This window comes from Quercus robur, chromosome 6, assembly GCF_932294415.1.
Source record: "Quercus robur chromosome 6, dhQueRobu3.1, whole genome shotgun sequence".
NCBI classification, from domain to species: Eukaryota; Viridiplantae; Streptophyta; class Magnoliopsida; order Fagales; family Fagaceae; genus Quercus; species Quercus robur.
Genome location: NC_065539.1, coordinates 6,315,192 through 6,329,261, shown reverse-complemented (window position 1 = coordinate 6,329,261; position 14,070 = coordinate 6,315,192). Strand labels below are relative to the sequence as shown.

The window sequence follows — 14,070 nt, the reverse complement described above, 5'->3', positions numbered from 1 at the left end:
TTTTTTTGGGTGTGTAAAACTATGTGTTTTTTTTTTTCACACTTTAAACAATGTGATAAAAAATAAATCAACCCAAGAAAATTGTGCTTAAAAAAGTGAATTTTGGCTCAACAAATTGACTAAACTAAGAAAGAAGTTTAGAAACATAACAAAATATCATGATATTTTCATATTACGTTTATTTTTAGTTATGGTGGGCCTTGGTCTAAATTTTATTATTTTATTTTAGAGTAATGTTATATTTATAACATTTTCATAACAAATCCTAGGTAGCAAATTGTTATTGATTTTAAACTAAGCCAACCACTTTAAACTATGCATTTTAAAAAAATTAAATAACTAAAAGGCAATTGAAAAAAATGTGCTAGAAATAGTGAATTTTGACTCACAAAATTTTGACTAAACCAAAAAAGAAGTCTAGGAATACAATAAAATGTCACAACATTTTCACAATACTTTTTATTTCTAGCTATGGTAGGTCCCTGTCTGATATTTTATTATTTATGTCTATAAAATTTCCACAACAAATTTTAGATGGCAAATTGTAACTAGTTTTAAACTGTGACCACCGCTTAAAATTTTGTATTTAAAAAAAAAAAAAAATTATAGATGACAAGTTATTACTGATTTTAAACTGAGCCCATAATCAAATGTTACTTTTTTTATGCATCAATAGTAGCTTGGCAACTAGGATTTGTTGGGAAATTAACACGAAAATGTTTTGGACTTCACATTTTTTTTTTTTTTTTATCTATAAGAAACTAAGATCTCAGCAATTGTGAAAATATTGTGACAACAACATGATGTTACAACATTTTCACAATAAATTTGTTTTTAGTTATGATTAATACCAATTTTTTTTTTATTCCTATAAAAAACTGACACCTCAATAATTGTAAAAATAAATATTTTGAAACTTTTTTGTTCCAGTATAACAATAACATGTAAACGCATATAAATATATGTGAAGTGCTACATTTACAACATTTTCACAACAAATTATAGATGGTAAGTTATAATTGGTTCTAATTTAAATCAATAAATTAAATTATTTTTTTGCAAATCCATAATAACAAATAAAAACATATTTATCTAGAATTTATTGTAAAAATATACTGAAAGCATCATACCTCTAAACGTTTAAAAGAATCGAAAATGACCAATATAATAATAATAATAATAATAATAATAATAATAATAACAACAACAAACGAAACTCGTGTACTGACACCACCGGGCCTAGTTGCCCAAGTGGTACCCGGTTCCTCCAGTAACCTCAAGCTCGGGTTCGATCTCCCAAATAAACGATTACCCAAAAAAAAAGAAAGAAAGAAACTCGTGTACTGACGAAAAAAAAAAAAAAAAAAAAAACCAGCTTAAGTAATATGCAAAACGGTGTGTTTTGTAAAACTCACCAAATACAAACCAAATTGGTACTGTAGAGAGAGAGAGAGAGCTATTCACATTCTACCCAAAACCAGAATATATTATCATATACGCTCTTTCTGCATTGCGCGATTGATCTCTCCAAATTGCATAATGCCAATGGATCCACCTATTACCAATCTGAGGCTAGGTAAGAATTTATGTTCATCGATTAGGTTTTTATTTTATTTCATGTAATTGGATTTGTTTTTTTCTTTTTTGTTTCAAGTCGCCTAACCCTAATTCCTCTTTCTCATCTCATCTCATCCGGTGTTGTAGTAATTTATACTATAATTGGAGTTAGTCTTTCGTGTCCAGTGTCTGCGTGGCTTCAAGGAGAAAGGCAAGTGTTACTGGGTTTTTGAATATATATATATATATATATATATTGAAATTTTGTTGGCGATGATGCTAATCCATGTTACATCTTTGGTGGTCGTTCAGGTTGTTTTCTTGGGGAGGATCTTCTAAAGAAACATATCCCGAGTATGTCTGTTTAAACCCAATATTTGTGCATAATATCATTGCTGACAATTTCAAAACCCTTTAGCTACTTGATCTTATCGGTACTATGCTTCAAATATACATTTGAACACGGGCTCTACTTATGTGGGTAGACATGAATTCGAGATAATTTTATGCATTTTGTTGTTGAGATAATTTGTCTCTCTCTCTCTCTCTTACAGATGTTTATCAAGTTTTATTTTAATCTGTACTAGTTTTAGATCTTGTGATGCCTCATGGGATAATTATTAGCTACATTAAATAAGTGATGTGGATGGAGGGACCATATTGACCTCAATTTAGATGATTGAGGGTTAAATTGATCTAATAGAATACCCGTCGGGATGCTCCCTATTGATGGGAGGCTAGGGACTTAGACATGGATTCTAGGGATGTGCAGTCAACACACTGACCCACCAAAACAGACCCAACCCAATGGGTTGTATTGATTTTTGTGGACCGGTGGGTAGGGTAGGGTCGGATTGGATTTATTTATTTATTATTATTTTACATTTGGGTAGTGTCTGGTTAGGGTCAGCATATTCACCAACCTGTCTAACCTCACCCAACCTGAATATATTCAATATGTTTTAAATTAGATATTTTAATTATTAGTTTTACCCTATTGCCCTCAAGGGATCTGAAATACTAAAACATACTCTCATATCATTTCTCATTCTCCTCGCTACCTGCTGCCACTCTCCTTTTCTCTCAACCTTTTTCAACGTCTCTCTCTCGCCAGTGTATTGACCAGAGTGATTTGGTTGCTTTGAATCTTTATAAGATGGGAGCAAACTCTCTAGCAATGTTAAGAGAATATTGTTTCGGACCCCGTTTCGGTTTGTCCAGTAGAATGAAATATTTCGGTACCAGCCAATTTCAGCGTACCGTTTCAGGGTGTTTTGGGGTTCCTAAAAAATAATTTATATATATTCTTGTAGAGCATAAAATTGTCAATTCAAATAAATAAATAACTTAATGTCAAATAATACAAATCATTTAGTCTTAACTCTTAAGTCTTAAACATCAATATTTTTTTGATAGGTAATCAGAAATCTTATATTAAAGAAGGAAAAAAATAAATGAGAAGTACAAGATGTTCATGATAATGAACAGCAACACAACACAATAAGAAGATTTACAGGTCAATAGCTAAATATCAAATAATACAAAACATTTAGTCTTAACTCTTAAGTCTTAAACCTCAATATAACATCAAACAGTAATAAGATTTATAACAAGTCATTTCTCATTACATAAGTCCATAATAACTAATAAGCCAACAAAGTTTATAACATAATATTACTCCTCCTCCTCATCATCATCCATGAGAAAAGGATCAAATTCATCATCAAAAGAACTCCCACAAGAACTACCAGGACCCATTGGAAGATTTGTCAAGCCATGTTCATTGTTGTTGTCTTCATCATCAACGTCATCAACATCAATAGTTTCAAGTTCAGCATCCTCTTCCACATTCACTAGGGCTACTGGTTCATTAAGACAATCCCAATTTATTTCATCTGGATTAAGAAGTGCAGGTTCTTCAGCCACCCAATCTCCCATCAAGTCAATGTTATCCAAGCTTATAGGATCCAATGCATACTTATTCCTTTGAATGTTCCTACCAATGGGAATATCAAACATTAGTAACATTTTACAATTATTTGAAAGTACATTTTATTTGCATATGAGTAACAATAATAAATTTACCTTTCTCAAAGCCTCAAATTATAATGGACAAAGACCAAATCATTTACATGTTTATGTTCCAATCTATTTCTCTTCTTTGTGTGAACTGATTCAAATGTGCTGCAACTTTTTTTTAAAAAAATAGGTAAGAAACATGTATATTCAATAAACTGCTAAATGCAAAGAAGCACTAGCATATCAAACATACAAGAAAAGAAAGAAAAGCACGAACATAAAAGAAGAAAAACACTAAGAACAAAGAAGAAGAGAGCTTAGGAATAAAGGAAGAGAATCACTAGATGTGAGCCCCCAAGCCCTAGCCCGATCAAAAAGGGAACCAGAAAAGAGAGCGAGCAATTGGTCTTCGGATCTATCTAAATCCTCAAATGTCCGCCGATTGCGTTCCCTCCAAATACACCACGTCAAACACAATGGAACTAAATTCCAAATGTGAGATGAATGCTTTCCCAACCAATTCCACCAGCCAAAAAGATCTGACATCGTACCAAAGGGGACCCATCAAATCCCACAGGTTCTATAAACAAAGCACCACAGTCGATAAGCCTTTCCACAATGTATCAACAAGTAATCCGCTGTCTCCCCACAACAACGACAAATAATACACCCACGCCATACCCCCTGCCTCCAAAAGAATTGGGAAATGATTCGAAATAGGTTGTGGTAGAATCCGTTGGATCACATCTAGAAAGTGTTGCTTCCAATCATGTGACACTAGAGCTCTATCAATCCTAGACATGGATGGCTGGTTAGTACCACTAGACCATATATAACTCCCTTCCTCCAAAGGCAAGTCTATCAAGTTTAGGTCCTCGATAAATTCAGAAAACTTTTCCATAGCTAAAGTAAGCCGAGATCCACCCCTCCGTTCACTAGGAAAGCGAACAACATTAAAATCCCCAAAACAGCACTAGGGAACATTCGAGCACTGCTGAATACCAACCAACTCATCTCACAAATAACCCCTCATATTGTTGTCATTTGGGCCATACACCCATGAACATGCCCAAATAAAACCATCCTCCACCCCTTTCCATTGAACGGACACCGAGAATGAACCGACCAGAACCTCTAACTTTTCTAAAACCCTTCTATCCCACATAATCAAGACTCCCCCAGCCGTCTAATCAGCATCTAGGACTGCCCAATCCAAATATGGACAACTCCACAAACTGCAAACCATTTGTCTATTCATGCCAACAAGCTTTGTTTCTTGAATAACATCACACTTCCACTCCCATAATAAATTTCTAACTACCAAACGTTTCTCGGAGTCGTTCAATCCTCTAACATTCCAAGAAATCATCTTCAACTTCATTAATACTTTTAATCCCCACTGCTTCTTCTACTACACAACCAACACCCTATCACCCATCATAATTAACCGAGGAAATTAAATTCCTCAATTCTCTTTTCCCTTTACCCGTTGAGGAGGCTGCCTTTTGGTTAACCGTTGCTTTCTTCCGTCGTTCGATAACTACCTCCATCTCCCTTTCTAGCCTTTGAGGATAGTCAATGCACAACCTCTCATGATGGTTCACAGAAAGCCCAACCACTTTACTAAAACCTAAGATCCTATGGTTCACCCAACTTGAGACATCCAGCCTACTACCTAGACCCAACACCTCAGTATCCTTGTGCATTTCCATCGATAGGTCTAGCCTCGTAGGAGCGATAGTGGATAGCGGATTACAATCTGTCAAACTCTCCTCCTTACCCAAACAAGCTACTTCTGAGATAGCCCCTCCCTCCTCCATCGAGTCCCCTAAGTCAGATATGCCAAAAACTGACTTTGATTCGATCAACTCTAAATTGGGCTTAACAGTCTCAGTAACAACTATCTGCCTGGTGCACTTGTCATCCACCCCCTGAGACATGCACTCTACTCCCACTTCCAGCTTTATCCACACCATATACACCATAATCCACCGACCTAGCAGCCATCATTCTATGAAGGGCTGCTGCCAAGAAAATACCCATAGAAATTGGCGTAGCTACCCTATCGACCTTACCCTGAGACATTACAAAGTCATTGGAGCTGACCCCAGCACTATCCAACACCATCCGAGTCACTGTGTGTCCATCGGAGCTAAACCCATCAGAGGAACTACAACCAATCTCCATCAGAGCCACCCCAAGGCAAATAGAACCATTCCCAGCCACCATCTGAGGCACCACGAGACTGTTGGAGATGAACCCATCCAAGAAGCTACAAACAGCCTTTGTTCGACCCACCGTGAGGCTATCGAAGCTGGTCCCAGACACACAACTGCTCTAAACAACCATCGAAGACTCTGCCTGACGATCTGCCACCTTTTCAGTAAGCATTGGGGTCTTGGGTTCATCCGAGGAAGCTTTTGCCGTTGTCACAGATGACTCGCCCATTACACGAGAGCTTGGGCTTGAGAAATTTGCTTCGGTCAGCTGAGTAGATCCCAAATCAGGTTGGGCCAGCTTGGATTTCAAACTTAAGCCCACAGTTGGCATTTTATTACTTTTTTCCTGTGAAGCCCACTCAAAATCAGAGCCCACCACAGGAAGTAAGTGAACCTGTGATCCACTAGAGGGACCCACCACGTGCTCCCTCTGACTGACCCACTTGGAATTCCTCAAACCACCTTTAAACACCACAGGATTTGTATGAACTCGTGACCCTCTTGGAGGGCCCACCACATGCTCCCTCTGATTCCTTTTCACCCAAATAGAACTCCTCAAACCACCTTTATAAGAATTCCATACCACATTCCTTTTAACTTCCTCATTCACCTCTACAATCAAGCCTACTGCTGTCCAGTCAGAATTCCTCAAATCACGTTTTTTTCCATAACCATGTTCATTCCAATATGATTTGAATTTCAACAGAGATCTCCTATTATTTCCTACCGGATTTGTCTCTCCAAAATTAGATTCCTCATTAATGCTCTGAGACTCCACATCTCTACCTCCTAGATACGAGGGACTTGGTATTCTCACCGGTGTACTGCTCAACCTCCTCTATTAAAAAATTGGGTACTGCTTCCCATGCACTGTATCAGCATATGTTTTGAATGGTTGAACCCCTAAGTTAACCTTATGAAGCTGAGCTGCAAAAACAGACCCACCATACACATAGTTCTCAGGTTCCAACATTTTCCTTAACTCTAACCCAAAAACCCTCCATCCATTTTTTGCTCTGCCTTCTGGTATAATAATGGACCTCCTAGGCCCACCAGCTTTAAATTCAGACAAAAGTAAGAACAGGCCAACAGAGTTGGAGTTCCGTTGGAGGGTGTAGACTAAATCACCTTCCTTGACCTTATAAAAATTCTTTAGATTGGTCCCGACGGCAAACTGTTCTATACTCTTCATCAGCCAATGTGCCACGGTCTTACCCATGAAGACCGACTTCATGAGGTACCTACAACACTCAAAGATCCTTAAAGAAAAATACCGTCCCCCTTCCTCTACCACCAGTTGAAAAACTTCGGATTCAATACAAAAGCTGCAAACACCACCCATAATGGCTACCAACACTCAGACCCAAACACTCAACACACTAAAAAATTGAAAAGCTCAGGTAAGTTCATCAAGTGTCAAAAATGTCTGAATCATTCAAACTGTGCTGCAACTTCTCTCACAACTAGTTGCACTACAACATTGACTTAGCACACGAATGGCAAATGATTGTAAATTTGGAGCTCCAAGTCCAAATTGCTCCCACCATGAAACTACAATAACAAGTAAAATGTAAAATGAGCATTGCCCTTGTAAAAATGAAATAACAACTATAAAGGATAAATAGACATATTTAAAGGAAATACTTTTAAATTATTAATGTTTACCTGAATTTAGTCTCTCTCATTGGCAGATTGCTAGTGATGTGCCAAAGTCACCCATTGACTTTTTGTACTCATCAAGTTGTGAACTTATTTTGTCTTGAATGTCAGGATTAGGAATCAACCTCATTAGAGTGCTTAGCAACCCTTTTTGAGCTTCATTTTACCTTTTAGATGAAGGGCTAAAGAAATTGTAGGGTTAAGAAAGCAATATGCTGCATGCAAAGGACTATGAAGTTGTTTGTCCCATCTAGCATCAATAACTCTAATATAATGTCCATACAAATAAACTTTGTTCTTCAACCTTCTTTTTTTTTTTTCCTCTTTTGCTTTGTCCATTGCTTCATACAAGTATCCCATAGCAGGTTTTTCATCCCCATCAACATGATGAAGTACTCTGGCTAATGGCTCGCTGACTTTCACTATCACAAGTGAACATTTGTCTAAGCTCTTTTTTGAACCTTAGCATGCTCTGTAGACTTAAGAAGTTAGTGGCAAACCTTGTAATTGCAGGATGACATAACTCTCTTCCATTTGTAAAATCTTGCTTCATCAAGTCTAAACAACTCTATGGTTGGAAATGAACTTCGTTATCTTTTTTTCCTTCTTAATTGCTTCATCAACAAGAGGGAACCACTTAGGATTAGCAATATTCTCCAACATCAAGTCTATGCAATGAGCTGCACAAGGAGACCAAAATAAAGTACCATACTTCTGCTGTAAATTTTTTTTCAGCTTTTTTATAGGCAGAAGCATTATCTGTAATCAATTGCACAATATATTCCACACCAATTTCTTGAACAACAGAATCAAATATATTGAACAACGTTTTAGCATCCTTTGTAAGGCCTGAAGTATATTTTAAGAACATGGCACCCCTTGGCCAATACACCAAAAAATTCATTATTGGTTGTTGTTTTTGATTTGTCCACCCATCAGACATCACTGAACCGTCATATACTTTTCAATCATTTTTTATATCTAACAAAAAATCATTAACTTCATGCACAACATTTTTCAAAAGGGGTCCCTTTAACTCATAAAAAGAAGGCCCCTTAAATCCTGGCCCAATAGCAGCAATGGAATCTATCATAGGTTGATAATGGGGTGACTGAGCTGCATAAAAGGGTACATCAGAATGATACCATCATCTTGCCACATTCATTTTTTGCATTATCAACCTCCAGTAAATTGAATTTGAAGGTCTAGGGTAGTTTGAATGAAAGTTAAAACACATATTTTTAAAATGGAATTGGTCCTCGTATCAATTGGATTTAGTACTATGAATTGTATAACTAGACAAAGGTGAAATAAAGAATATAGGACTAATGACACCACATGTAAACTAGGATTGGATACTTTCAATTTCAAAGTGAAATGGAGAATGTCTATTTAATTGTGATGATTCAAATTTGAATCAATTTATGGTCAAGATTTTGCCAAAATCGAGACCCTTGATTTATTCAACTTTGAATCATGGGCTTTTAATGGACACTCTCCATTTCACTTTATATGGAGAGAATCAAAATCTTGTAAACTTAGGGGAGCTAATTTGTATTTTAGTCTCTTTTATTTATGTGGTGGTTTTGTGTTTGTGCATTTGCATGTGTGTTGACGTGAAACCTCACCAAGGTTGGGCCCTTTGGACCCATCCTATATTTAGGTTTTTAATATCCAATTAATTGCTAATCAATACAATCATGCCCAAGTATGTTATCCTAACAATGTTGCACACTTTGTTAAGCTTATTTATGTTGCAAGAAGGATACATGTTTATGGAACTGACATTTGTTTATGCCTATTGGGTTTTTGATATTGTATGACTTTTATTATAAGATTTTGCATTGACACGGTTTTCCTTTCTGACATCTTGGTATTTATTCAGAATCAATCTGAATAAATATTGTTGTTTCAATATTATTTCCATTCTAATGAATACATTTTTTAATAGTGCGACTATTCGGCAAATTTTACGTCTGGAAGGAAAGGCAGCAAAATCTATGACATTGGGGAAATTGGCTAGGTACCTTAGGTAAGTCTTACGATTTAAACAAATCTGTTACACACATGTATTGAAAGACATCATGGTAACTTTATACTTGATCCTTTTAAACCTAACTTTGTTGTGCTTGTTGGTTTGTAGAAATTTTTCTTTGAACGTAAATTCGGTTACCTTTTTATTAGGTTTGCTGGTTCATGAAATTATTTGGATTTTTGTGAAGATGCAAACTTGTGGACTAGAAAGTGAAATCATAGTCTTTTTTTTTTAATACATAAAAATTCTTAATGATTTCCCAATTTGCTTATTGCTTAGTGCCTATGGAGGTATATGGAGCGAATTGGCTGAATCGAAGAAAGATTGATGTGGCATCAGAATATTAATATTCCACACTTCTCACCCAACTATTTACTACTAATCCGCATGATGTGTAGTGCACATTGAAATATTTTGTTTAATTTTATATTATGTTTTGTGTATAATACTTATCATGTGCAATATTTGGGGATTTGACTTTAATTATATTACTTGCGATGCTATTAGGAAGAGGGGATAATCAATAGTATGAAATATTTGCTTGATTTTTTTAAAATTTTTTTTGCTTGTGGGTTAGCGCTTTTGGAGGTATATGGAGTGAGTTGGTTGAATCGAAGAAAGATTGATGAGGAATCAAAATAGTCATATTCCTCACTTCTCACCCAAGTACTAACTACTAATCTGCATGATGTGTAGGGCATGTTGAAATATTTTGTTTAATTTTATGTGTAATGTTTGGGGATTCAAATTTAATTATATTTGATCTTTAGGGGGGATTTTTGAACCTTGGATGGCTCTATTGGAATGGCATTTGCCTGTTATCTTTGATATTTTAGATTTACTTGTGTTTTAATTGTTGCCAAATAAAACTCAATTTTAGCAAGATTGTCATATTTCAAAAATTGTATATAAATCTTATAAAAATAATCAGTAAAATTATTTTACAATGATAATTAATTATTGCATTACTTAAAATAACTAATGAGATGTGTTCAAGTTGTATCTGTTAAAACTTATGAGTTGCACCTTTTTACACTTTTAAATGTGAGAAAAAAAAAATTGCATGTCATCAATTCTCTCTACGCGCTAGTCTCCATCGTCTTCTCTCTCTAAGCTTAAACAAAAGAAAAATGATCCCATCTTCACAGTCATGAGTTTTAAATCACATTCCCATTTTTGGTAGAGGCTCAAAGTTTAGTGTTTGGTCGGCCATTTTTCAACAAACACACTTTTTTGATATTAAGCAACAAACACACTCGGTTATGAGAGAAGATGAGATAGTTTCAATGGTTCAAATTTTGGATCTCGTTAGTCCCAAATGCTAAAACCATCGTGATTGTTGTAGGAGTAATTTGTGATTCAAACCTTGTGTTACAATTGTGCTTGTGTGCATAACAAAACAAACACAACAAGTTTAGACACATTGACAAGTTGCTATAGACAAGTAAATAAGTCATATTAGAGATAGTACAAAGTTTAGTTACAAAACTGATTGTAGCTTAAGGTTACAATTTTACAATATAAAAAAAATATTACTATATATTTTGAAAATCTCATTGTTAAATTGCATATTCTTTACATTTTCAAATTTTGTGTCAATTGGATTTTATTTACTATATGATCTATAAGCTTATATTTTATGCATAATTTTAAATTACAAAAACTTGCATTTTAAACAATTTATTGATAACATAGCTATTGATTTTTAATTTTCTAAAAATTTTGCAAACATGAAGGATATAAGAAGAAGATGTAATCTAATGGTGGTTTTGTCAAAATTCATCTTTAATAAAAGGATATTGAGTAAAGGTGTAGTCTTAGGTTACAACCAATTTTGTAGCTAAACTATGTTCTTAGAGGTAAATTAAAATGAATACCAGTAATAATTAATAATTTGCCAACACATATATCTCAATGAATTGCCACATGGGCGAGTAGCTTGTTTAAGTGCAAATCATGGGTGTAACGTTTATGGTCCATTTGGTTGGAAGGATGAAAAAGTCAGAGGACAGAAAATTAAAAATTGGGCGAGGCAGGAAAGTAGAAGGATAGAAGATGTTTAATTTTCTCTCATGATTTTTGGTTTGGGGGTGAAAAAATAGAAAGGTGGAAAACTTTTTTATTAGGACAGAAAATATTTTTTCTACAAAACTTACTATCATGCTCCTATTAAATAAATTTTTATATAAATATTTTTTTAGGGAAAAAAGCTGGAGTTGGGTATAACTAAACCAAACGGTGAACTTCAAGTGGGAAAAAAGAAGAAAAAAAATTAGGGGGAGAATGAGTGGGGGGATAGAATAGTAATTAATATCAACCTCTGTCTTCTTCCCTATATTTTCTCCAAATTGGGGGGCCAAAATTGGTGGGCATGGAGAGAAAATTACCAGGTCCCACTTGTGTTATTGGGCTTCCACAAAAAAAGAAAAAAGAAAAAGCACAAGTCCATATAAAATTATAATTTTTTGATAAGTAAATTTATGTAGTTTTTTTAATAAAATTTTTTTATAAAGAAATAATATACTACTCTGCAACTCAAATCCTTTACCCTCCTAGACTCAAGTCTATGTAAAATCACATAAGAATTGTTTGGGAATTGAGAGAGAAGAGTGATTGATTGTGGCTATTGGGAGATCAAACATGCTAGCATGATCAGACTATGGCTATGGTTGAAAGGTGTGTATGAAACCAATTTGTAAACCTTCATGTTCTGAACTTTAGAATTTTCCACTTTAATGGTCTGTTTGAATTGAAGGAGAAGGAGGGAGAGTAAAGTAGAGTAGATATGATCCAAAATTAGCCTATTTTTAGCCAACTTTACTCTACTCTCCTCCACTCTTCCTCCTTTAATCCAAAAAGGCAGCAAATTGTTGTCTATGTGATGAACCCAATTCTTTCTCACCCACCTCTTCAAGTTCTCTTGTAAAAGATCTCCACGTAGGCTGAGGATGTTCCATCCCTATTTACAAATCCACCATCAAACGTTCCATCCTTTACCTTGATTGCAAAACCTTCAACTTGATTCTTTACTTCAACTACCTTATACACATGCCAATTTATTTGAAACGAAACCATGATTTCAAGTTAGAGGGGGCTAGAGTATTAGCAAAAAAAAAAAAAAAAAAAAATTACTCCAAATAGACATCCATATAATATTATCTAATTATAAATATACAAAATCATTGTTTCTTAATATATTAAGATGCAAAAATCTACCAACAAATACAAATACAAAAAAAAAAAAAACACAAAATAATATTGTTTTTTAATTGGATTTTTATTTTTTTGGAAGTTGGAGCATTTATAGCTTGGTTTTGAAACCCAAACTAGACTGGACGGTTAGATTGGGTTAACCGAAAACCGATCATCACTCTAGTTTTTTTAACTAAGAAAATCGGAAAATTAAAAAACTTTATGTGAACTTTTTGTCTCGCGATTAAACTGCTCGGTTTCTAAACCGGGCATGGATTCACCGGTCAGACCTTAAAGACTGCCCCAAAAATCTTCTCTGAAAAAATGGCCGGTAGACAGCCCTTTTTGGCCGGAGCAATATTTTGTTGGTTTCTGGCTAAAGCCCAAGCCCCCATGAATCTCTAATGTAGCTCCAATGGCTTATAGTCCCTGAATCTTTATTGTTTTAGGAGGTTCAGATTTGTTTTGGAGAGATTGGGGTGGGAAGGACAGATAGAGAAGGAGAAAGAGAGAAGAAGAAGAATGAGAGCAGGTTGCGTCTAAGTTCCAATTTCTGAAATGTTTTAATGAGGTGAGAATAAAGTCTCAAGTCTGATGCATTGGGAGTGATTTTATTTTTTGGAATAGGGATTTTTTAGAATTACATAAAGATCTCTACCCTCTTTCCATGTCAATATTGCATTAGAGCATCCACATTGGTAGAACTATAATTTTCACTATTTAGCACCATAAAAAACTATTTTATCTATTTTACTTTATCACTTTACAAAACACTCAACATCAATGGTTTTATTTTAGCTTTCAAGACAATAGAATAATATAAACAACACAATAAAATAATATAAATAATACAATAAAATAATATATCCATTACAATAAAATAATATATTTTCTACAACTAAACAACAATAAAAACACCGATTTATTATTTTTTCTCACTCTTCATCTTTATCTCTCTATCTTCTCCCTCTCTTCCCTCTTTTCAACCCACAGCCCCTCACGGCACCTCTACCATCACCATCACTCACTGTTGTGTCAAACCTAACCCAGCCACCAACTCACAACCAAAAAACTAGGGGAAAAAAAAACCAGCATCCAAAAAAAAAAAAAAAAAAAAAAACCAGTAAAAAAAACCCCAAAGAACAAGCCGATCAACAGAAATAGCCCACCACAACCTAATCAGAATGCACACAACCCACTAACCCACACCCATAATCACTATCATGATAGTCGCAAGCTCAACCAAAAAAAAAAAAAAAAAAAAACTAGCAACCAACAGGCCACACTGCCGAGACCAACCTCCCCACAGGCCATAACACAAAAACAAACCTAGTAATTAGCCACAACAGATCGGCAATGGGGCGTGGGTCAGTAGCGTGGGGTAGGAGA

The 14,070-nt window shown here is 35.0% G+C and overlaps 1 long non-coding RNA gene across 1 annotated transcript; it reads left to right on the top strand.

Annotated features, from left to right (window-relative positions):
* Positions 1-1,394: 1,394 nt before the first annotated feature.
* LOC126732466 (uncharacterized) lies at positions 1,395-10,045 on the top strand. Its single transcript, XR_007659478.1, has 5 exons — positions 1,395-1,576; positions 1,705-1,768; positions 1,870-1,911; positions 9,406-9,486; positions 9,769-10,045. It is a non-coding gene; the product is annotated as an uncharacterized LOC126732466 (long non-coding RNA).
* The last annotated feature ends 4,025 nt before the right edge of the window (positions 10,046-14,070 follow it).